This window comes from Zeugodacus cucurbitae, chromosome 4, assembly GCF_028554725.1.
Source record: "Zeugodacus cucurbitae isolate PBARC_wt_2022May chromosome 4, idZeuCucr1.2, whole genome shotgun sequence".
In the NCBI taxonomy this organism is placed as follows: Eukaryota; Metazoa; Arthropoda; class Insecta; order Diptera; family Tephritidae; genus Zeugodacus; species Zeugodacus cucurbitae.
Window position 1 is genome coordinate 57,305,665 of NC_071669.1, and position 27,067 is coordinate 57,332,731.

At 33.0% G+C, this 27,067-nt stretch overlaps 2 protein-coding genes across 3 annotated transcripts in view; both read right to left on the minus strand.

The window, feature by feature from the left end:
- The window catches only part of LOC105220872 (cytochrome b-c1 complex subunit 8), a 135,018-nt gene that overhangs the window by 7,861 nt on the left and 100,090 nt on the right, over positions 1–27,067 (minus strand). For both annotated transcript variants that reach the window (XM_011197417.3, XM_029046053.2), the window contains exon 5: positions 15,817–16,021. The gene's annotated coding sequence lies outside the window, so the exon portion shown is untranslated. The remainder of the gene's footprint in view (positions 1–15,816; positions 16,022–27,067) is intronic.
- The window catches only part of LOC105220871 (uncharacterized), a 133,347-nt gene that overhangs the window by 7,861 nt on the left and 98,419 nt on the right, over positions 1–27,067 (minus strand). Inside the window, exon 3 of the mRNA XM_054229001.1 lies at positions 15,817–16,021. The gene's annotated coding sequence lies outside the window, so the exon portion shown is untranslated. The remainder of the gene's footprint in view (positions 1–15,816; positions 16,022–27,067) is intronic.

Here is a 27,067-nt window from a genome sequence, read left to right on the forward strand (position 1 = left end):
GGGGATATGAGATTCGACATTTTTGTCTAAAATTTGTAATTGATTTTATTCGAACGAAAAACGGTAGAAATAATTTAGTGTTTTTCAAGAATTTTTTAGAAAAATATGGTTAACTATTCAAAATTTCATTAAGAACATTAATTCTACAGCTAAGCTTTATAAAAAAAAACGAGTTATTAGGTCCACAACTTTGATTCCTTCGTTTTCCACTGGTCGATTAAATCGATTAAATCGTTTTATATCGATCTTGGATATTTGTGTCAACATTAAACCAACAAAATATTTGTAGAGATCTGTTTGCATACCAAACTTATTCTCAACTGCCAAAATGTCACTTTTTGAGCTTTTTGATATATATATTTTTTTTAATAATAAGATCGCACCAGTTCGAAAACATAAAATTCAATAATAATTGTGAAATTGGTATTATAGATTGGTGAATTAAAATTAAAAAAAAAATAAATAAAAAGGCAATAAGCAGTGAATTAATTATAATATATAATATAAAAAATTATAGGTATTTTAAAAATATAGAATTGAAAAAATTTTGAAATCGAAATATATGTAGAATAATCCAAAAATTCGAATTGAATCAAAATTTCAATTAACTTAAAATTTTTTAATAATTTAAACAACTTGACATTCAGATTCACTAATGAATCGTTACTTTGCAACGAGTTCGAATTGATCAATATTTTGAACGAGGTAAACGAACGAAGTGAATTATGTTTAATAAATAATTGTAATTTGAAAAATTGTAAAATAAAGTTTTAGAATAATTTTCGAAATCGAAATATATGTAGAATAATCCAAAAATTCGAATTGAATCAAAATTTTACTTAACTTAAAAATCTTTAATCATTTAAACAACTTGACATTCAGATTCACTAATGAATCGTTACTTTGCAACGAGTTCGAATTGACCAATGTAAATTTTTTACGAGTTGAAATTACTAAGTGAATTATGTTTAATAAATAATTGTAATTTGAAAAATTGAAAAATAAAGTTTCAGAATAATTTTCGAAATCGAAATATTGTTTGGAATCTTCGAAATTTCGAATATCATAAAAATTAAAATTCGAATTTGAAAAAAAAATAAAGTATTAGAACAATTTTCGAAATCGAAATAGTTTTTGGAAATTCGAAATTTCGAAAATCATAAAAATTAAAATTCGAATTTGAAAAAAAAGTATTATAACAATTTTAGAAATCGAAATATTTTTTGGAATTTTCGAAATTTTAAAAATTTCGCATTCGAATATTTTTAGAATTTCCAAAATTTCGAAAATTATTTATAAAAATTTATTAATGATTTAAATAACTTGAAATTAGTTGCTACTTTGCAATGATTTCGAATTTGCCGATATTTCGAACGAGATATGAACTTCTTTTTGAGTTGAAATTATAACAAAACAAATCTATAAAATATGTGATCGTCGAAGTCGAGTGGTTTGGATGTATTATTATCGAATGAGTGTTCAGATCCTTACCGAGGCAAAATATAAAATTATTATGTAATTTAAAACTTGTATATATTTTGTTGGTAAATATAAATTAGGAAATTTAAAAAAAATTAAGGATTTTTTTGTATTTTTATAAACTCAAAATAACATTTATTGTAGCATATATTCAGTTAATTAAATTTTTGCTTAGTCAAATTACTAACTACACACATATGTATCTACATCAAACAAAAAAATACCGCAATTCAAACATATTCATACCTACATATGTGCATACATAAGTTGCCACTCACTTATTAAGTACCGCTGGGCACAGCGCTAAATTTGTCCATACTACAAGTATTTCGATACAAATGTATGTCTGTATGTTTGTAGGTGCGTATGAGCGCGATCTCAATTTTCGCTACAATTCACAAATTCAATGTGAAGGTCAAAGTCAGCGGCAGTGACCAAGCGACTGAAATTAAAGCTAAAATAAACACTCAAATTGAGGCATTCATTTAAACATTCACCATAGCGCAAGCATTTATTTATTTATATACATATGTATATATATTTGAATGTGTTTATATATAAATATTTTTATTGTTTAGTTTGCTCTTGTGTTTGTGCATATAGTATAGTATAAGTTTAAGATGGTGGAGACTCGAATGTGTATATTACAGTCAATAAAAAACTAAACGGTAGAAAAAAGTAATAGTAAAAGCTGGAATTTGAAGGTGTGGCGTGAACGGGAGCGGGTGAGTTTAAATTGACAAAAAGTGAACTTGACTGAAGAGAAAGTAAATTGAATTAAATTTGTTTTGGAGATTTAGAAGAATGAGATGAAGAAGCTATAAATAGTTTTTTAGTACTTGTGTGCGGTTTAGTTTCTACTTTTTTCAATTGAATAATATAATTTTTGTAAGTTTTTGTTATAAATTAATATTAATTATATGTCTTCTACGTTAATGAACTAATTAGTATTTAGTTAATAAAGTTATTAGTCTTGGAACTACCATCAGTTAGAAAGAAAATGAAACAAGTGGTAGTAATCAAGTTGGGGCATTATAGATGACTTAAACGGCTCCTTAAATGCCTTAAATTAGCAGATTATGATCTAACCAACAAATTGACTCAATTAAGTGAATAACTATTAGCAAATAGAGAGTACTAATATATATATATATACAATATATATATATATATTTGGCGTAGGAACCGCTTTAAGCGATTATAGCCGAATCCACCAGAGCGCGCCACTCATTCCTCCTTTTTGCTTTTTGGCGCCAACTGGAAACACCAAGTGAAGCCAGGTCACTTTTCACTCGGTCTTTCCACCGGAGTGGAGGTCGTCCCCTTCCGCGGCTTCCTCCAGCGGGTACTGCATCGAATACTTTCAAAGCTGGAGTGTTTTCATCCATTTGGACAATATGAGCGGCCAGCGTAGCCGCTCGTAAAGGGTGATTTTTTAAGAGCTTGATAACTTTTTTTAAAAAAAAAACGCATAAAATTTGCAAAATCTCATCGGTTCTTTATTTGAAACGTTAGATTGGTTCATGACATTTACTTTTTGAAGATAATTTCATTTAAATGTTGACCGCGGCTGCGTCTTAGGTGGTCCATTCGGAAAGTCCAATTTTGGGCAACTTTTTCGAGCATTTCGGCCGGAATAGCCCGAATTTCTTCGGAAATGTTGTCTTCCAAAGCTGGAATAGTTGCTGGCTTATTTCTGTAGACTTTAGACTTGACGTAGCCCCACAAAAAATAGTCTAAAGGCGTTAAATCGCATGATCTTGGTGGCCAACTTACGGGTCCATTTCTTGAGATGAATTGTTCTCCGAAGTTTTCCCTCAAAATGGCCATAGAATCGCGAGCTGTGTGGCATGTAGCGCCATCTTGTTGAAACCACATGTCAACCAAGTTCAGTTCTTCCATTTTTGGCAACAAAAAGTTTGTTAGCATCGAACGATAGCGATCGCCATTCACCGTAACGTTGCGTCCAACAGCATCTTTGAAAAAATACGGTCCAATGATTCCACCAGCGTACAAACCACACCAAACAGTGCATTTTTCGGGATGCATGGGCAGTTCTTGAACGGCTTCTGGTTGCTCTTCACCCCAAATGCGGCAATTTTGCTTATTTACGTAGCCATTCAACCAGAAATGAGCCTCATCGCTGAACAAAATTTGTCGATAAAAAAGCGGATTTCACATTTCGAACCGAACACTGATTTTGGTAATAAAATTCAATGATTTGCAAGCGTTGCTCGTTAGTAAGTCTATTCATGATGAAATGTCAAAGCATACTGAGCATCTTTCTCTTTGACACCATGTCTGAAATCCCACGTGATCTGTCAAATACTAATGCATGAAAATCCTAACCTCAAAAAAATCACCCGTTATAAATCGTACAACTCATCGTTCCATCGTCTGCGGAATTCGCCGTTGCCAATGTTTAGAGGACCATAAATCTTGCGCAAAACCTTTCTCTTGAAAACCCCAAGAGTCGTCTCATCGGATGTTGTCATCGTCCACGCTTCAGCGCCATACACCAGGACGGGAATAATGAGCGACTTATAGAGTTTGATTTTGGTTCGTCGAGAGAGGACTTCACTTTTCAATTGCCTACTCAGTCCAAAGTAGCACCTGTTGGCAAGAGTGATTCTGCGTTGGATTTCAAGGCTGACATTGTTGGTGTTGTTAATGCTGGTTCCCAGATAAACGAAATTATCTACAACTTCAAAGTTATGACTGTCAAAAGTGACGTGGGAGCCAAGACGCGAGTGCGCTGACTGTTTGTTTGATGACAGGAGATATTTCGTCTTGTCCTCATTCACCACCAGACCCATACGCTTCGCTTCTTTATCTAGTCTGGAAAACGCAGAACAAACGGCGCGGCATACGCCGATGTTTGTTTTCATTGTTTCCAAGCCCTACGCACAACCGCAGAAGCGGGCTTCGCCTTCTCACTTTAGCTCGCCTCCAAACGGATGTCTGTTAGCTACCCAGGGTATACTTGGTCTAAAAACGGAAGTCGTGAGCTGCTTGAGTCATATGCAAAAGAATCGTTCCTGGCCACTCCCAAGTGAATGGCAATCAGAAACTTTCCTCACTTGCGTGAACTTCTACATATGACCCCATCCTATTGACTATTGTCTATTATAATTTGTCTTACTAACATGATCTAGTCTGTAAATTGATTTAATTAAGACACCAAACACTTATAAACCTTACAGGCAGTCCTTTAAAAGACCATTAGGAAATTGTTTGGACTATTATGATCCAAATAAATTGACTCAAATAAGATACTACTCACTAATTGACTAAATTAGGAGACCGTAAAAACGTTTTTACACAGCCAAATTAATTGATCAATCAAAATTTTTATTGAGAAACCCTTTTTTTGCCTTTTATACTGCTTGCTACTTGATAACCGATCAGCTGTAAAACATTTTTGTTTTTGCTTTTCATAAGAAGTTGGTAAGTTTCAGCAGCTAATCGATATTTTTAGCAGCGACATCTACCGTAGCTTTTTTTTATCAAAAAATACAGCCAATCGCAAACAAAGAACGTATGTATTATTATAAATCCGGTCTTTGTTGCAGAGTTCCATTTCATTTTCAAGTCGATTAAAATTCAATTGAAAATTAATGTAGATTTTTATTTTGTATGGTAAATCGATCTGAATAAGCGTTTTAATCGAGCAGAGGGCGGTTAATTGATCAATTAGCTCCTGTATAAAAAGGCTGTACGATTCTCCTATAGTCGAGCACTTCATTAAAACTCATTTTGCTCAGATAAAACTACCAAATCTTGTGGTCTTATTGGATAGTTGGACGTCAACTAATTGAGTGACGAAATAGTTAGAAATATTATTGAAAGTTAATTTTTATGAAATTTAAGTCAAAAACTAGCAATTAAATAATAATTAAATTGGTAATAGGGGTTTCAATTAGAAGAAATTTAAATAAAAACGGAGAGATATGAGGAACAAAACCATATTTCTTTTTCCAATTGTTAATATTGTGTTCAATTAACCAAGTCCATTTACTATGAGACTATCCAAATGAAGTAATTAGCATTTATTTTGGAGCAAATTAAGCAGGGAATACTGTATTAAATAAAATAGAGAGTATATAAAAAAATACTTCAAGTTATATTTAAGCCTTTAAATATCTACAAAAATAAGTTAATTCTAAAAAATAAATAAAAAAGCTCAAATCAATAATTTAGAACATCACCAAACGTTTACCGCCACACGATAAACCAACGAACAAGCAGAAAAGTGAAATGTTGCAGTCACTGCACTATGCACTTGAAATACATTCGTATGATCTCAAAGCGAAAAAATAAAATAAAAACCGGCTTTTGCTATTGCTAAGCTATAAGAAGGCATACTCGTACAATGGCAGTAATAGTGGTCAAGACTGTTAGCAACATCAACAACAACAGCGCATAATCGATGCTGCGCGGCAGACGAGCTGCGACAATTTTGCTTTCAATGTTATGCATTTGATGTTGTATCATTTGCTGCTGTGTGTTATTGTTATTGCAAGTCTGGACTGGACCAGACCAGATCACAGCAAAGCCGGCCAATCGTCCAATAGACCAATCGATAGCGAAGTGAAATTGCATGCTGTGCTCTTGTGGGAACATCTCGATGGCGGTGAAGACGGCATCAAACAGGTAGTGTAGTGTAATTGTGGTAAGAGGAAGCAACAACAACAACAACGACAACGAAGAGCAGCAACAATAAGGAAACGAGTGCATTGGTACATAATTTCGCAATAGTTGCGCTTGCGCAATAGACATATGTACATACATACATATTTACTACTGGCTGACTAGCTGGTAAGTAAGCTGTAGCTGCTAGTAGTAAGAGCAACAGTCACAAAAAAAAAAAAACAACAACAAAAGCAATGAAAATACCAGCAATAGGAAACTACAATAAAACGACTGCCAATATCTGTTAAACAACCGATGGAGAGCCACCGGTTGCCGCTTACCATTATAATGCGGTATTGGCTTTGGTTATGGCTATATATATGTGTATGTAGACAATAAATTGTGCTATTAGAAGTAAGTTTCTTTTCTTCATAGGAATACGTAATATACAATTTTTATTTGTTATCGCTGTAATAATTATACTAACATACTTCTATATTTTAGACTGAATGCTTTCTTAATTATTTGGCCGAATATTTTCTGTCCGTTATGATGCTATCCCCAAATCTAAGTCACATGTTAAATCAAAAAAGCATTCGGAATTACTCTGAAGGGAACTCGAGGAATAGACCCTTCGAAAAGGTTAAAAAATTCCTCTGAAATATGCACGATTTTGAGTTCTTTCATAGCTGAAGCCTATAATAGAGGTTAACTTCAAGCATATCCCCTCTATCAATGAACTCTAGGGAGTGTTATACTATATGATTTTGAAAATGGTATTTTATGACTTTGTCTTCGTTATAGACTTTAACATATCTAGTTGGGGGAAGCATGATCGTTAAGGTGGAGGCTGCTTTAGAGGCTTCAAAAAATTGATTTTTTGTTTTGCGTAAACCACTTCCTAAACTATCCAAGAATATGTCTCCAAAATTTCAGAACAAAATTCGGATTATTTCCGGAGATACAGACGAAATAGTGAGCAAGCGTCGAGCAGGTATATGAGCGGTCGGATCGCCTGGAGCCCGCTTGCTCCACCGCTTGATCTGTTATGTATATTATAATGAAAAGGGACTAAAGGTCCTTCGAGACAGCTTAACTGTCTATAGAAGGTCTGGGGGGACCAGTTATTTTTTGTGAACGAAAACTTTGACACGCGATTTCTCGGATTTCCATTTTTAAGATTTTTTCAAATTGGCGGGCAAGATAGGAAAAAAAGTAAACATCCTATCGAAGCGAATCAAAATGCGTTGTATTTGGTATTAAATTCTCTTCTACGTGAACCTAAATTACCTTAAGAAAGTTAACATTAATCCAGTTTTTAAACGATTTAAGGTATTTTTTTTTTAATCTGCAAAAAATTTTTGAATTTTTCACTTTTTGTTGAATTTTGGTTTACCTAGGAATTACACTATTGAAAATTAAAAAAAATCTTTTGTTATTTTGTTTCAGATGAAAATTGCGACCTTCAACTTGCCCGCCACACAGAAATTGCACACTCGAGGCGCCTCCGTAAATTTCTTCAAACATGAAGAATATCTAATGTATAATAATAAAAAAGAAAATAATGAGAAGACTCTTCAAATATATAAGAATAAATCCTACAAGTTTCATTTCAATCAGATATTTCTTTCCTTTCCTTCCTTGAAAATATAATTTTTTGAAGCCTCTAAAGCAGGCTCCCCCCCTCACTTAATTTATGTATGTAGCTCCCAAGATTATTCCTTAAAAAAATTCAGAGAAAGAGCAACAAATAAAGAAAGTTGTAAATACATACTGTTTCTTGTATTTTTTATTTCTGTAAGCCCGATGGATCCATATCCGTTTTATGACTTGCGTCATTGCGCTGGGTGCCCTATTAATTTTATTTACCGATTTCCTGCATACAAAGTAAATGCGTCAAATAAAATGTGTGGAAAAACGAAGCTCCCAGAGAATTGTAAATTGTTTTCCAAAATTCGTACAAATAAACTCGTATGAGTAAAAAACAGTATCTTAACGCTTGTGATATATTCTTTGTTGAACAAAATGGAGATCAGTATAATGAGAGATGCTTGCCCTGTAGGGTATAATTTAACATATGAAGCAGAAGCAGCTATTTTTAAATGTGGAGATCCGTCTAAAATAGTTCCAAATCTAGAGTCGCCTTGAGGAGTTTGAAAAAAATATATTGGACAGAAAGGTTAGAACTCTTTTGAGGTCTCGAGGGTATTTTATAAAATTTGAAAATATTTTTTAGATTTCATGAGATAGAATTAGATAGAATGTTTACAAAAATTGTAAAAATTTATCGTGAGTTAAGGAAAAAAAACTCAAAATTTCCCAACAGGCCATGTATTTGGTTGTACTCCGTTGTGTACATAAGCTAATATTCACTCAAAAATGATTCGTCATCGATTCAACGACTGGAAAAAAAATGTGCGTACAGTTATGGTTTGTGTTAAGTGTATGCCATTGTCTCCGTGTTTCAGTCGCCGTTGAACCGTATACACTTCACTGGACTATATTAATGACACCTTTTTTACCTTTTGTTGCCGCTTTGCTCTTCCTTATTTGTACTTGTGGGTACATTTCTTGTTTATCTCTGTGCGTTGTTTTTCGCAAATTTTAAATGTCGTTTCTGAATTTCAGTACCTTTGCAATGGATTTTGTCGCGAACTGACATGAAATTATTGTATTTACTTAACATAAATTCGAATTTGTTGTACTCCTACCCGTATATTTGCAGTGCGAAAAAAAGTAAAGAAAATGGAGTAGTAACAAATGGAAAACTTAAACAGACTATGTGGAGTGCAAATAACGGTTTGGTATATTTTTTGAGACCTTTTTAAGTTTGTTTCAGGAAAAAATACTGAATGCAGGGAGTATAAAATATCTTCAGTGAAAAAAGAGAAATTGGAATACCAAAATTCGTGTTTATAGTGGAATGAATATATTTCTTCGATGTAATATTATAAATAACATATGTGAAGACTTTCCAAAAACCAATACTAATTTTTGATAAACGAATAGTTTTGGTAGATGAACAGTATTCTTAACAGAAACTAAAGGGATTATTGCTGAAATTATAGTTTTCTTTGTTTTTATTCTTATTCTTGTCCCGGTTATATTGCCGGGATGGTATACATCAGAGAACTGCAATTATTCCCTTTTTTGAGTCATTGGTTGAGTAACACAAAAAGAAGTATTAGTGCATATATGTCAAAAATCATCAAACACAAAGATCCACTAAAACACATTTACGCACAGCACACAAAGCGAGAACATGAAAAATGAGTAAGTTTCTCTTCATACGTATCGTTGAAGTGCTCAATTGTCTCATGAGCCAATAATTCAGTCAAGTTAAACAAAAATGAGCCATACCACCAAAATAACACCAATAGTATAGCTAAATAAATAAAGTGATACGAATAGGATCAAAGTAAAACTGACGAAGGCTGTGCCGCCGCTAGGCAAAAGTGCCCTGCGGGAAATGACTAACGATGTGTTTTGTTCTTTGATGTCGTGTATTACATTTAATGTTTTAAGTTAATTAATGACAGTAAAGTTAATACTTTTAGGTTCTAATATATTTCTTTTAATAGTAATGTATTGAAAATAAATAAAGACGCACGAAAATGCATGTTCAATGATATAATGAAACATGTAATGTGACAAAGTTCCTACTGGGTATCTTTACTTTCGTGCTCAGCTACGAAGTCACAATTCCACTCATGCCGATCAGTGTAGCGAGCTCATTCAAGTTTATTTTCATCGTGACCAATGAACAAGTGAGTAAAATGAAATTTTTAATATACGCTCGTTTGAGTCATAAATTGACGGCACATATAAGTGTAGAAATACTATGAGTTTTTTTTGGTTTGGTGGAAATGAGTCTTTGTCATTTTTGATATTTGTATTAGTACTCATTTACACCAATTTGTTTGGCTCATGAGTTTGTGCACTAATTTCATTATTACTCAATGCAGATCTCTGGTATACATAGATATCGAATAGCGTTTTTAGACAACCAAATTAATTGATCAATCAAATTTTTTTATTGAAAACCCCTTTTTTTGGCTTTTACACTGCCGACTACTCGATAACCGATCAGCTGTTATACATTTTGATTTTTGCTTTTCATAAGAAGGTGGTAAGTTTCAGCAGCTGATTGATATTTTTAGCAGCGACATCTACCGTAGCTTTTTTTATCAAAAAATTCAGTCAATCGCAGACAATCGTACATCTTTGTCTTAGAGTTGCATTTCATTTTCAAGTCGATTAAATTTCGATTAAATAATAATGTAAAAATTATATTTTTATTTTGTATGGTAAATCGATCTAAATCAACGTTTTAATCGAGCAGAGGCCGGTTAATTGATCAATTAGCTCCTGTGTAAAAAGGAGTAAGAGTAAGAGAGTCGATTGTGTTACCATTCAATGGAAAATACATATTTTATATCGTTCTGTGGTTTGGCTGATAGTCTCCCTCTATCCGTGGAATGATTTTTGCTGTCATACTATACATGAAGGGTTCTATAATAGAGCTGCTTACGGATAGGTGGTTCCTATCAGAAATAATATTAAAGGTTGAAGTTGAAGGTGTTATAAAACATTATAAAATTCAAAGGTTTTGTCCTGATATACAGTTCTACTACAGTGCGATAGTCTCTCATTGGTGTTATATATACATATACGAGTATATAATTTTTAATGGCAGAACTACTTGTATCCAACTTCAAAGATTTTGTTTTCATAAAAGAGACGACGATTTCACTGCGTCGGCTTTTAAACGGTTAGCTCGGTGAAGCGCCAATGGAGGCTTTAAGGCAGTAGTCTGCTTTACAGGATTCAAAAAACCGATTTTTTTGTTTTGCCTTAAATCTCTTCCAAAACTATCCAAAATTATGTTTTTAAAATTCCAGAGCCCAATTCGACATATTTTCGAAGCTAGATCAGTTTTAGTGGCCGAGCTTGGAGCAGGTTCTAATGCTCAGGCAGACTTTAAAGCGCGTTTACTCGAGTTTACATTTTCACAAGTGTTAGAAAACGTTGCCAGCGATATCAAAAAGAATATATGTCCGATCGAAAACCAAAAAAACCAAAGTGATCTAGCATCAGTATTAAATTATCTTCTATTTTAACTAAAAAAGTTGGACAAAAGTATTATTTAAACTACTTCTTTTGCAACTTAAAGGCAATTTTTTTCTTAAAAAAGTAAATTTTTTTTTAAACTTCGAAAAAATTTGTAATTTTATAACTTCTTCCGTATTTTCTTAGTTCATAAAGAAAAGAAACTTATAAAAATTAAAAAAAAATTTGGTTCGACTGTTTCAGATGCATCGCACGACCTTCATCACCGGCACCGATTTACAAGCGCAGACTCCAGGCGCTCCAGAAAAATTCTTACAACTTTGAAAAAATTTCAATATTTTTTAATAATAAATATTGTTTTTTAAGCCTTAAATTTAGTACACTATCGTCTTAAAATTCCGTTTACCGAAATCATTTCCTTCTCTTTGCTTAATTAATTGCTAAAAAAACGCTTTTTTCGGCTTCTAAAGCAGACTACTGCCTTAAAAGATGCAGTTTCAACAATTTCATAGTTCAGATATTACGACGTACAACTGTTTAAGCCAATACTCGTATCAGATGATCTTTTTAGGTGAGCTTTATCTGACAAAAAAAAATTTTATAAAGTGTTAAAAGTTGCACAAATTCTATTTATATTGGTTAAACGCTATGTATGAATGTAAGAATATCCAGAAAATACACATTATTTGTCATTCGGTCTTTTCACAATTCATTGACTTTTATTGCCAAATTCCTACATGTTGTTCTCCAAAATTCTATAAACACATGTATGTATGTATGTGTGAACTCATTTTTAACGCAAATACATGTCATTTCTGTACACGCTGTTCTTAAGTACTCGCAAAATAATACAATGTGGAATATTTGTAAGCAAATATACTTACATATATGTATGCATGTAAGTATGTATATGAGTGAAAAAATCTATTTGCACAAAAAATTGTTAAAAACGGGCCCATTTATGATGTCTAATGATTTTGGCAAAGCTTAGCTACGAGTAGTTGGCGTAGCTTAAAAAATCAATTCTAATGAATCGGCGGCGTTGGATAATTTCTTGCGATATTTCACAGTACAAAGAGCAGAAACTACTTTTTTAATATGTATGAAACGAGTGAGTAAGTGCGTATTCATTCAACTATAAGTTGAAAGCAATGAACCCAAGAAATTTACGTTTCTACACTGTGCATTAATACATATTGACATATACGCGTATTTATAAGTACTCCGGTAAATATTGCGAAAATTCGACCATGTCGGTGGGCAATAACAACTGTTATTCGACAACTTCTTACATACGCCCACCTTGTTTGCGCGTTCAATGCTCACTTTGGTTCTGAGCTTAAATCCGCGTGGCGATCGATTTTGGTTTCTGCAGACATGCTATATACACAGTGAAAGAATTCTTTTGTTCATTGCTTCGATTATGTGATAATTACATTTACAAATATTTTTAATGTTATTAAATAGTTATTGCTGATGTCATGCCAGAGCTGTTGTATTGAGTGTATACAAAAACATTTACTTCTGGAACCAATAACAAAGCTGTAAAATTTCAATGCAATACAATATTATATGAAAGTGTCTGTTCGATTCACCACTCTCGTAAATTTAGCCACTGTGAAAATATTCTCCTGAAATGTATATATTTTCAAAGAATCTTTCTCTGTGTATCGATAAAAAATGAACTATGCAAAATCGTTAAAAAAAAACATTGGAAGCATGTATTTGCGAATATAATTTGAAAAACACTTCAAAAGTCAAGTGTACAACACATAAAACTGCGCAGTATGCTTACTTGCAAGTATATTTGTAAATTTATTACTCAACAGGTCTTGTTTGTTTTGACTCAATTTTCGACAAAAGATGTGGGTAGAAATAATGAGAGTAATTTGCATGCGTGTGGTTTTCCAAAAAAAAATAAAAATAAAATTCGAGAACAATAAAAGTTTTGGTGTTTATAACTTTGAGAGTATTAGACATTTTTTAGAATAAAGAATTCAGGAACTAAATACATATTATATAAGATTTCGTTCAATAATACACCAGCTATAAAGTTGAGTTTGAACTGCAATCAAATTCTTAAATATTTTCTAATTACGAATGTAAGAAAAAGGTACGTTTTCTTAAGAAAACTTAGAAATATTCTGTTTTAAATAACTAGTCGAATCTCATATTATGTTTTTTGTTTAATTTTCAGAGTATTTTAATTAATTTTCATGGTAATTAGAAGGATCATGCAAATTATTAATTAATTTTATTCACAAAATATTGAAGTTTAAGAAAAGTAGCGTTATAATGTTTCATAAAATAAGTCCTAGAGACCATAACCCAGACAAAATTTTTGAAAGCTTTATTATATTTACAAAACTTGTACAGTTTAAATATGTTTTTAAAGCTCATTGACATATAAGTTTTACAACTATTAAAACAACACGGTTTAATGTTTATTGACCTCAAAACAAGATCGCATGGAAGTGTGTGTGTTCTAAATATTTCAGTTATATGATATAACCTTATCACCAGATTACAATTATATTTTAATGAGATTTCTTAACATAAGTCAGAGTGCAAAGATAGTATCGAGACGGAATTGTGAAATAATGGAAATTTAACCCAGTTGATCCCATTGTGCTCAAAAAGTTTTTTTTACAGTACCCAAGCGAAACCTGATCATGCGGACTAGCCCCTCGAGGAGTATCGTGGTAGTTGTGGTTGAATACCGAAATGCGGGGAGAGTGATCTTGGTTACTCAATATGAAATTTCATTGCAACAGGGTGCCCCTCGGGGAGTATCGTGGTGGTTGTGGTTGAATACCGAAATGCGGGGAGAATGATCTTGGTTACTCAATATGGAATTTCATTGCAACACGGTGCCGGACCCAAAGTATGGTAGAGGTTTTAGATAGGCCTCGAACCCTACCTAGGTGGTTAGTGTGTCCATTTCACACGCCACCGTGATCATCGCATTGTTTTGATCCGCTGTATTTTTGAGAACCGTGAGGTAAGGCCGTCGTCGGCAGGTACTCACATAAATATATTAGCTTTAGATGTACCCGAGCGAGTACAATGGGATCGTTAAACTGAGAGTGACAAAGCATAGTCGCCCAAATTTAGGTTGCTTTAAACAAATATGTATATTATATAGGTATTAAAAAAAAATACTTTCGAAGCAGTTTACAGTATATACTGATGTAGATTTATTACCAAGTAACGACCAAGTTCTTGCAACTATAACCTAAGTGCCCACTGACTTCTGTTCAAAAAAAGTTCAAAGTTCAAAAGTGAAGCGAGTGAAGGATGCCTTGTTACCTTGTTATTTAGAAGACTGAAACTGGTTCTAAGGTGGAATTTTAAGGAGCTCATATATTACATAAACGTCTGGTGACCACGGAATTTCTGAAATTCTATACATACTTTGATATTTTCAAATATTATCAAACCATACATGAAATTAACTAGTTTATAACTAATTTCTAACTAGTATGAATCGCAAACGCAACTAGTTAGCTGATGATCTTTTTTCTCTCTTAAGTAACTGGTAGAATATTTTTGACAGTTAGATATGTCAATTTCCATATTTTGGTCGAAAGTATGCCAGTTTCATACTAATTCAAAATAGATCCATGTATGACTAGTTCGAAAAACTTGTACCTTGATTTTACTCAGGCCTTCCGTGTTTTTATAGAAAAAATATTGTTTTGCGACATAACTATGTTCTCTTACTGAACCAACTTCAAATAACCACTTCCTAAAAGTGGTATAAAACTATTATCTTTTCTCATTTTTAACTTGATTTGTTCAGTTTTCCCGTGTTTTTATTGAAAAAATATTATTCTGAGCAATTTCTATAAATTGGTAATAACTTATAATGGTATAAAGCTGCTGTTTTTTCGATTTTTTATTCTAGTTCGATTTTGGATAAATTTTTTTTGCTGAAAACTGGTATTTTTCTTCACTAGTTTGACATTTCACTGCAAGAAATCTATGTGTGCCTTCACTTATGGAGCCATATACATATGCAAGTACATAAGTACTTTTACCGCATAGTTTAAATGCACTGCTTGTCTTCGAAAATTTTTAATTTTAATTGTTGGTGAATTTTAAAATGCGCTGCGTTACACTAACGCCTGAAAAGAGTTGCGTGACTTTTAATAAGTTTCCACGAAATTTCAAGCTTTTGAATAAATGCATACATGCATATTGGTGTCCGGCGCATGCGTGCGTGCATGGAGTGCGCTAAACACGCACCAAATTTTGTATGCACTGACGTCAAAACATATGTAAGTGTGTGTATTTCCAAAAATCATAATTGTAACTTAAACTATGAATACAAATCAATGAATAATGAATTGCCGTTTAAACGGTTTGTTGGAGGTGTGTAAGCATACTTTTTGTAATAACTGTAAACTTACATATGTGTTTTGAATTGTAATAAAGTAGTGATACACAGATAAACATACATACATATGTGGTTGTGTACGTGCTTGCTGCAATGCCTGGAATTATGCATTTTTAATAAACATAACGAAATGCACATGAGTACATATTTACTTCGTAGACTCGAAAGAAAAAAACAAAAATATAAAAATGTAAAAAAATATTGAAAAAAATGGCTTTTTGAAATGACTCACTCACCTTTTTCCGTTTTGATGTGTTTCTTCCTGTTCTCCTACGGTTGATTTATTTTTAGTAGAGCCCAACTAAATGACGGCGTTGTGAAGTAGTATGCAGTTGTTGTTGTAAGTATATATATATTTTTATGTGTATGTGTTTGTTGTTGTTTTTTCTTTTTTTTTTTTTGAGATTATATGCAACACTCCATTAAAGCGAATTTGCAGTTCTGTAAAATAGCAAGAAAGAAACGGTGATTTAATAAAAAAAAATATATTTTTTTAATTTTATTTTTATTAAAAATATTCTTAAAAAAATTTTACTTATATTTTATACTTTAAAAATAATATATATATAAGATAGTTTTACATAAGCATTACCTGGTCGATGGAAGTGCATTGAGGAAAGTTAGGAATAAACCCTATAAACTAGCAAGCGCATAAGCTCATAAGTTGCATATATATGTATATTACATACATATATACATATATTTAAATGCATCCATATACATGCACATACTTGAGTACATATGTAAGCATATAAAGCCGTAAATATGTATTCCTCGTTGCATTACACTCCCTTGGCTGCCCACATTTGCATTTCAATTCACGCTGTTGTCGAGAGAATAAGTTGTAAGTTGTTTTCCAGTTGTTGTTTGTCGTTGTTGTTGTTGTTGTTGTCACTGTTGGGTTGTGGGGTTACGAGTGCGTCCGACAATTAAGCAATAATGCGATTATAAAGCAACAGCTAGCAAGCAAGTCGCATACTCTGACAAAACTGGGTCATGTTCTGCCTTTTCATTCTTTGTGCCTTCTTCCGCTTTAAATTCGACGAGTATGAGAACTTACACAAATTTATGTATATAGTTGAAGGTATTTACATATACACACATAATGGTTCATATATAAAATTATATGTGATTATATGTTTTATGAGTATTACATACGCTTTTGATCGTATTAAGGTTTTATGGCTCTGTAAATATTTGGTTACTGAACTACTCTAACCACAAGATCCCTCGACATGATCGACATGAGATTTTGGAAGGGTTTTTTTACTCATTGTTAATACATATGAATATAAACGCAAGCAGAGCAGTACAATTATTCGCAGATTCAGAGAAGAGATTTTGAAAAATGATTGAATTTTAAAAAGTTATATTAAAACAAGTAAGGAAAGGCTAAGTTCGGCAACCGAAGCTAATATACCCTTCACAGCTGCATTTCTTTTAGTAACTATGTGTTTAAGCAAATCTAAAGACGTAAGAAAAAGTAAGTAAAAAAAAAGAAAACATTTTACTAATTCTTTTTAGCCGGGTTGTTTGCTAGAAACATTAAGGTTATATAGTTAACCGATCTGAACAATTTCTTCTGAGATTATATTATTACCTTAAGCAGTAATCCATGTCAAATTTCGTGAAGATACCACGTCAAATGCGAAAATTTTCCATACAAGCCATTGATTCCGATCGTTCGGTTTGTATGGCAGCTATATGGTATAGTGAACCGATCTGAACAATTTTTTCGGAGATTAAATTATTTCTATGAACAATAACTCACACCAAATTTCATGAAGATATGTAGTAAAATGTGGAAGTTTTCCATTCAAGCCCTTGATTCCGACCGTTCAGTTTGTATGACAGCTATATGATATAGTGGTCCGATATCGGCAGTTCCGACAAATGAGCAGCTTCTTGAAGAGAATATAACATCTGCAAAATTTCAAAACGATATCTTAAAAACTGAAGGACTAGTTCGTATACATACAGACAGACAGACAGATGGACGGACGGACGGACTGACAGACAGACGGATATGGCTAAAGCGACTCAGTTCAACATACTGATCATTTATATATATACTTTATAGGGCCTCCGACGCTTCCTTCTGGGTTTTACAAACTTCGTGACAAACTTAATATATCTTGTTCAAGGTATAACAAGTGAGGAAAGGCTAAGTTCGGGTGCAACCGAACATTTTATACTCTCGCAATTTATTGATAAAGTTTTATTAAGATAACACACAATTTGACCCAATATTCGGCATAAAATCCAATAGAATTACGAAAATCATCATATATAATATATAGGTCGAGGTAATTCCTGAACCGATCCAAGACTATATGCTCATTTAATTTTGCTAAGATATCTCACATATTAACCGATATATGCGGTATAAAGCCCACCCGAAATTTAATAATCGGAATATTGAGAAATTGTCCGCCCAAATATCCAGATATGCCCCTTCCTAGTGCGATCCTTTATACCAAATTTTACTTTTATATCTTTATTAATGGCTTATTTATGAGACTTTATATGTTTTCGCTTTTCCCCATATTGTGGGGGTGGCAATTGTCCGATATCGCCAGTAGTCAGTCAGTAGCAACCCTCCTACGGTAACAAGGAACATGTGTACTGTGTTTTTACTCAAGTTATCCGTTGCACGAACAGAAGACAGTCTCTTCATCCTGATTACATATATATATATATCACATATATTTGAGTATTATTACCAATTAAATTTTTTTCGAACTAAAATAAAATATAAATGTAGAGCATGAAATATAGTAAATATTTCGCCATTTTATAATTGTACATAAACAACTTGACTATTTGTCAGAATGTAATTGGCACAATGCGACCTTAACATCATTGTAAATATTAAAAAATAAATTGCCAACAATTACAGATGTGCGTGAATGTGAAATGAAATTTAAAAATACTCAAGTGCATATTATGCTTGTATGCACAGTTTGATTAAACAAAAGCGGGCCTACACGGGAGCACCGCGCTCACGCAATTTAATTATGTCGGTATCGGCTGATTGCAGTCTCTATTGTTGGAACGGCAGCAGCAGCGGCAGCAGCAGCGACAGCAGCTATATTTATTGACTTCAATATTCGTAAATCTAGATTTTTATTATTTTTTAGAATTTTTTTTAGATTTTTTTTAGATTTTTATTGCCGCTTTGAATGCATTTCCAATCGCTGGAATTACACACATTGTCGTACCTAAAAGCTTGTCGATATGAAACTGTTTGGTTTTGTTGCCGTGCTCTCTACCGCCACCCTCGCAGTTGCCAAGCACTAACTATCTATTGGAGTCTTGCGCATACTCGTGCCCATATATATATCTAGTCGTGCATTTATATATCTATCTATGAGTATCTGAAACTGCAAGTCGGTCATTGTACATATCTGCGTGTTGCCATGTCGGTCGAATGCGTGCGTGAGTGTGTCTGTGCACTTTTGCGCAATTGTGAAACAAAATTATCAAAGGCCTTGAGCCAAAAAGGAGTGCATGACTTGCATGCGCTAGTGCAGCAAAAAAAAAAAACAACAAAATTGAAGAAAATATATTAGTGTATATATTTATTTGTATTTACAGTTATTTATGCAATAGGCAATGTATATTTTGGCTGTAAAAAAATAAATAAATAGAATTTTTCGAAAATAATTTTGATTTTTAAGGCTATCAAAACCAATATTTTATATTCTCCTTTGATGGAAAGCCAACAGTTATTCATTATATTAATTATATTTGTTGGCAATTCTGGCCCTGTAGATTATATAATAGGGCCTTAAGTGAAGAGATTACCGGTTTTTTCACTTCTCTTCTATTTTTTATTAAATTTGGTACTATTCAGCCGGAGAATTCAACTCTTGAGACAATATCTTAAAAGTAGCAGGGTTCTTCTATTAAAGACTTTAGGCGCAAAACTCACTTGAATTGTGAAATTCAAGTTTTCTTGATATGTATGATAGTTAGCAAGACCCTGAGTGTGTTTCAACACAAAAAGAGTTTATGTCTTATTTAAATTTTTACTAAATTTCGTGCTTTTTTTTTTAAATATATAGGCCGAGTTTTGAGCCTATATCTTTTCTATATACTATATATGAGGCGTGTTCAAAAAATAACGGGAATTTTTGTTAAAAAAATATTAACTTCTCTATATTAATGTTGTCGCCTTCAAAATAGTCTTTATTAGATATTATTCACTTCTGACAGCGCTTCTTTCAATCGTCAAAACACTCGATTTTGGGACAGACTTTTGTTCTTCCAACGATTTCTCCATGCTTGTAAAACGAAAAAAGTCACACGAAATCGTCTCTGGCGAATGTGGAGGCTAGGGTATTGTTACAGTATTGTGTTTGGCAAAGAATTCACGAACAAGCAACGAAGTGTGAGCTTTTAACAAACGAAAATCGCCAAACTCATAAAAAAGCCTTAGCGACTGCTACAGACAAAGTGTGCAGTGAATACAACCGATAATTTTCCGAGGTTAACCCAGCGAAGTGACTTCAATCGACATCAACCGACTAAAGAACTTTGCAATAAGAGTCGAAGTCGAATCGTGAGAGTCTTGGCGATCCGTCAGGAGTATAAGGGTATCATAAAGGACAGTCGAAGCTGTCTAAGTTAGACTCTCTGCAGTTGCGGAGATCTATCACTGGACCTAACCTAAGCTAACCTAGGCAAACCCAGCGAAGTGATTGGAAACGATAGCAGCCTATTAAAAATCTTTGCAATAAACGTCCAAGCGCTTTGTCGAATAATAATGGTCTTGGCGATCCGATAGGAGTATTTGGGTGTCACAAAGGACAGTCGATGCTGTCTAAGTGATACTCTTCGCAGTTGAGGAGATATACCCCTTGAACTAACCTAACCTATTTGAATATTTTGGAAAATTGGAAATTGAAAAAACTCCCGTAATTTTTGGAACATACCTTGTATACTCCAAAAAAATAGACTGCCTCAATTTATATGAAATGCATATTGAAAAGCGTTACTTTGTCCTATTTTTATAGATTAAAGATAGGTCAATCTGACATATAGTAATTGAAATTCCATTTTAATTGGCAAAAAATAATACTTCGAAAGCTTCTAATCATTTACCAAACCTTTTTGTAACCCATTTGCATTAGTATTTCTGCATCATAATGGCTAACACACACTTCCAATACATACAATTTTTATAGTCGTTCAAAGCAGCTCTTGTGCCATATGACCACTTTTGACCGCTTTCAAAAAAGATTGGATTACCAAAATACAATGTCTCACATTTTTAAAGATTTTAATTGCACGCAAAGAGCTAAAAGAGTAACGGATAAAATTCAAAACTAAACACTATTTATATGTTAGAGTTCGATTAATGAATGTGTATGTATGTATGTATGTATGTATGTAAGTTCGATGCGCCACTTTAATTTTCAAACTTCGAAGTTGAATCATAAATTATGTATAAATAAATCAAATAGTTGTCTGACGATAATAAAAGCCACTTCACATGCAATATGAACACTAACAACAACAACACTAACAGCAGCAATAACAACGATCAGGGTTACACACACACACACACACACATACCTTCAGTGAATAAAATGCAGCCGAAACAACAACAACAACAAGCATATTGCACACACTGCCTGCTAGCTGCCTGACTGCCTGCGTCAATTTAAGCGAAGATAAATGAGAACAACTTAAAAATGGTAAACGACACATGCAATTGCATTGAGATAGGTCACTCACACGACGCGCAACAAACACATGCGCACATACGCGCGCATTTGACTGCATATACGAGTACATATGTCTGTATGTATATGCATGCATGTAAATATGTGCGCAAAAATAAATATTGACAAACAGGAGCAGGGGTGCAACTGCAATGCGACACTTGCCAAGCGGTGCTCTTTGCGCCACCGAGCATGCGAATAATGCAAGTTGTGAGCAACTGTGTATGTGTGTGTGTGTGTTTATTTCATAGTGACTGCATAATGAGAGGGAGAGTGTCGCAGTTGGGTAAAGAGATTGCATTTGCAGTGCTGTGCCGTAGAGCTAATGGTGGTTAAAAAGTAGTTTACTTTTTTTTAGTCATAAGCATACTAAAGCTATGAAAGCGAAGAGCGTATGTTCTCAAAAAAAGACACTACTAGACACTAAATTATAATAAATTTCTATACGAAAAATAAAAAAATCTAACCATAACATCAATCGCATGCAATTCACTTTTTATAAACACACAGAAAAAAACCGTCGAAAAATATCACGTATACGCCCCCACCAACCCACTCATACCAGTCAGCAAGCAAGCAAGTGCCTGTGTGTCGCTTGCCTATTGCACTGCCAGACGCGCCTCCTCATTCACAGCACAGCAGCCTCAATTTCATTTTCATTTCACTCTCAATTGCAGCTGGTTTCGTAGACGCGTCCGCACCGCTGGCGCTGCACCAATCTTCACCACGATTGCAGCTGCTGCAAACAGCTTTTTAAGAGCATGTGCTCGATGGCTTGCATTGTGTGCGCATGCACTTTGCCAACGCACACAATTTTAGAAATGTATACTTGCATATGCATCAGCATAGGTAGGTATTGCCCTCGTCTGTTCATCGCTATTTGCTTGCATAGTGCGCTCTGTGAGTTTTGGCGAGCGCAGCAAACTTATTCAGTGCTAGTAGCAGAGTTTGCTGAGTGGCGAGTGCATTTTTTGCATTATAGTTGAGATATTTGCAGCTCATTTAGAGGTGGCTGGCTAGTCGTTATACTCTTTGAACAAAATGTGCATATATTCCTGTATATGAGTGCCTATTTATGTGTGCAGTGTTGTGTGCTTGCACTTTGTAACCATTAAGTAATAAATGCACTATAAAATGCTAAACGTTTTAGGGCTTAATAACGCCATCGTTGTTTGTAAACAAAGTCAACGACAGCGTGAATTTAATGTATATTTCACTAGTAGTTGCATTTCTAAAACTCTAAATATTGCATTTTAATTGCTTTGAGCGTACTTTGTGTTCAATTAGCTGTTGGAACAAATTATATTCTCTATTTGCATTTAATACATTATACTTTAACTATAAATAGGCAACCGGTTCTAATTACTTGTTATAAATACCCTTTTATTATTTATGATTAATAATCTATTAGCTATTATTACCTAAAGATCTAAATGAAGGCTTGTAAAAAGGAAAATTAAGTGGTAATTAATACATTTTTTATACTCTCGCAACAAAGTTGCTAGAGAGTATTATAGTTTGTTCACATAACGGTTGTTTGTAACACCCAAAACTAAACGAGTTAGATATAGGGTTATATATACCAAAATGATCAGGGTGACGAGAAAAGTTCAAATCCGAATGTCCGTCCGTGCAAGCTGTAACTTGAGTAAAACTTAAGATATCTTGTTGAAACTTGGCATACTTATTTCTTGGCACCATAGGAAGGTTGCTTTCGAAAATGAGCAAAATCGGACCACTGCCACGCCCACAAAATGGCGAAAACCGAAAAAACATAATGTGCCATAACTAAGCCATAAATAAAGTTATGGAAATAAAATTTGGTATGAAGGATCGCTCTATGAGGGGGCATATTTGGATGTAATTTTTTTGGGGAGGTGGGCGTGGCACCGCCTACAAAAAGGTTTTTCGTACATATCTCGCAAACCAATAGAACTGCAGAGGCTTTGAAGACGATCTGAATCGTTTACTTTACAATATATAAAGTAAGCACTAGTGAAGATATCGGTGCAGAACTTTGCCCAAATACTACGTTTATAGTGTGGCAGCCCCATTCTAAAAATCGCCGAAATCGGACCATAGGTTTTTAAGGCCCCACATATCGGGGCTTCTAACCTAATATTATGGTTTCCAACTTTCAATGGACTTTATACAATATATGTGACAAATATGTGGGTCAAATTGTGTTTTATATAATATAAATCAAGTTAAATAAATAAATTGCGAGAGTATAAAATGTTCGGTTACACCCGAACTTAGCCCTTCCTTACTTGTTTTAATTGGCGATTGTATTATTTCATTAATTTTTGTGTTATAACAAAATTTAGTTAATTTATTATAGATATACCACATTTATTTTTTTATTCAATATAAAAATATAGGAAAAAAATGTTTTTTATGTTTGTTGTATTTTTTTTTGCAAAAGTGCTATTTAGTATTATACTTAATATTAAAAAAAAAAAGAAAAAGAAAAAAAATAATTTTGTAAGGTTGTTAATCTATACTACTATTATAAAGAGGAAGGATTTGTATGTATGTTTGTAATGAAGAAACTCAAAAACTACTGCGCCGGTTTCAAAAATTCTTTCGCCAATGGAAAGCTACATTCACCCCGAGCTTTATATTGCTAGAGTCTCAACACTTTGGAAATAGTTCCCTGGTGAGCGTATCAAAAAGACTCCGTGATGGAGAATCTTAATCTGAAACTGAAAATCGTTTCGCAAGTCATTCTCTTCTCATCGCAATCACATGCCAGAGAGTCGAGTAACGAGTGCTCGCAACTGCTTGCTGAACAAAATTTCAAAACCTCTCAAGTACGCGAGCATGAAGAACAAAATATTATATTAGAAATATACAAGCTCGCACTAGGGCGTCGAGCTTTGAGCGTTCCCAACGCCTTCATAATCAGAGAGAAATACAACGGACCAGACCAAAAACTAGAGGTTGTAATCAAGTTTTAGCTCATTGCAAATATAATATAATTTCATGTTCGAAATTTTCTTATTTTACTTTTTTAGAAACAGGAAAGTACAGTGTGTAAAAATTTATAACTTTTGAAATGTTTGTTTAAACCCGTGCGAAGCCGGAGCGGTCTTCTAGTATTAATATATTTTCTGATATTTAGTTTGCGAAACAAATCAATTGCCAAGTTAAGGGCTACATCAGTTAGCCACTAATGATAAGACGACTTTTAGAATTTATTGAGTTTTGCTAAGTTTAATAATGACATGACTTCCAAAGAAATATTTTGACTAAGTCTTTTATGGCGCAGTCGAAATAATGTAAGAAAGTCAAGCGGTATTATAGTACGAGTAGAAGTCTCTGTAGTTTAGATGCATTGTTTTCAATAAATTTAAAATCCGTTTTACATTGAATTCAATTTTTTTTATAAAAATCAGTTTTAAATGATAAATTAAATAAAAAACACATGCGGCTATAATAATTGAGGTTGTGATAGTAATTTTTAGGTCAGTTTAGTTTTTAGTGGAATAGTAATGTTGAAACAGTAATGTTCGTTAAAGAAAATGTTCACATTTCTATTTTTTTTTTTCACATTAAAATGTATAGCACAAAATCTCTAGTCTATGAATTATTACAAGATTTCACCTCGATTAACTTTTTTTTAATTGTTTACTAATTTATTAGTGTATCATAACAAACTTGATATTTATAAATTTACTATTTGATATATTTTAAATTATTATTCATTTTATTTATTCCATTTAAATGACTAAACTTGCCGTCTCACATGTTATATTAATAATAACTGTGAAAATGCACCAAGAAGCTTTATATTACACTCGGAAACTCGATACACTCATCGCTTTAAGTAAAAATTATGTGAAGCATTACAAATTTGCATGCTTTAAAGCACATTTTAGGGGTTGAAATGTAAAATATTTCCATATGAATATACATGTGAGCGTTGACACATTTATGCTACTTTGTGACTAGGCCAACATTTTTCATAATGCACCCTTTTCAACACAGTTGTTTTATATATATGCATACTTCGGTATAACTATGTAAATAATGCTGAAACGGGCACAACACAAAATTGTAAAGGTAAGGTATTTGCCACTTGATACATAAAGCAGTAGGTACAATACAGTTGAACTTGTATTACTCGAACTGCTATAACTCGAAGTTCGCCATAACTCGAACTCTTGAATTGGCACTAGAAGTTAAATTGCATACAAATTTTCTTCCATAAATTGAAGTCTGTCTAATTTGAGCATTTTTTTTTTGAATCATGGTGTTTTGAGGTAGGGAAGTTCAACTGTATTTATATATGTATGGATTGCAGAAAGTCTTTTTTAAGTTTTGCTTTAAACTTTACTTTAAAGATAATGAACCTTTGCTGGCAGTCACTTAATAGCCATTTTCGCACAGCCATATTATATATGTTCCATAAATATGCCGCGAATACAGAAACCGTGAATACGGGATGGTAATTTATATGGGATTATAGGGGATATGTTCCTAGGTGACAAAAAAAAAAACGAATAGGTATATAAAAAATGATTTAATTGAAGTTTTTTAATATTTTAACTAATTATCTTAAGGCTTGGCAATGGTTTGACGAATTTTGTAATTTTTTCTTGCTTAGCAGCTCCTTCAATTCAGATTGATATACAGCAGTCGCATTAGCAATTTGTCTCTTAAAAATTACACTTCGTTCCATAGACGGATCAATGTTCATAAAGAAATCGCAAAGCTCATTTGCCATTCTTAAAAATTCACTAAGATTTTTCAAATTGAATGTCACGTTTCCATGCTTGTTGAAGCCTCTTCTTCAATAGGTTGTGTTCAGTTCCATGTGAGCCCCTTCTATATGGAAATATTACCAAAAGTTCAAAAATATTGCGAAAATAGTGGAATATTTAACATTTTCTTGTAATAAGATCTATTTTACTTTTTTATTAGTCCATTCGACAAGAATGCTGGGTTGGATACCTATTGGAATAATTTTATTATTATGTATGTGCTTATTAGATCTGCGAATAAAAAAATGTTTAGTCGCGAATATAGAAATTGGGTCTCATTTTTTTAATCCGTGAATAGTGAAAACGCGAATAAAAGAAGCGCGAATAAGAAGCTTTTACTGTACATTACGATTATAATTGAGTAACAAGTTTATGCCTTTCGCACAGCCGGCTACTCGATTAACGATCAGTTGTTATACATTTTTGTTTTTGCTATTCAAAAGAAGTTGTCAAGTTTCATCAGCTGATTACTATCATCAATATCAATAACCACAAACAAATTTCCAGCGTGACAACCCGCAGAGTTGCATTTATACTTCAACTCAATTTGTAATCGATTAAAAATAAATGTAGTAAAATGAGATTTTTATTTTGTATCGTAAATCGATTTAAATCAACGTAATAAATGAGCAAATGCCAGTTAATTGATCAATTAATTTCTGTGCGAAAAGGCTATAATATTCAATTAAAACTATTTTTTACAGTTTTTATTGAATATTAATGTCTTTATTTGCTAATACTTTTATAAAAGTCACTTTGATTAAATTACTATGAAATAATTTATCAAGTGAGAGTGTATGCTTGTCATGAAAAAGCTCTGGGGATGCCTAAGTTTGTTCAATAAAATCATTGTGGTTATAAATTGATGCATTATATCCAAATAATCCTTTGATAAGTCAAGAATCTAACGATTATCTAACATTTAAAAATTCCTAAATCGAAGATATTATACATTTTGGTCCTCCTTGGAAGAGCATAAATATTGAAGTATG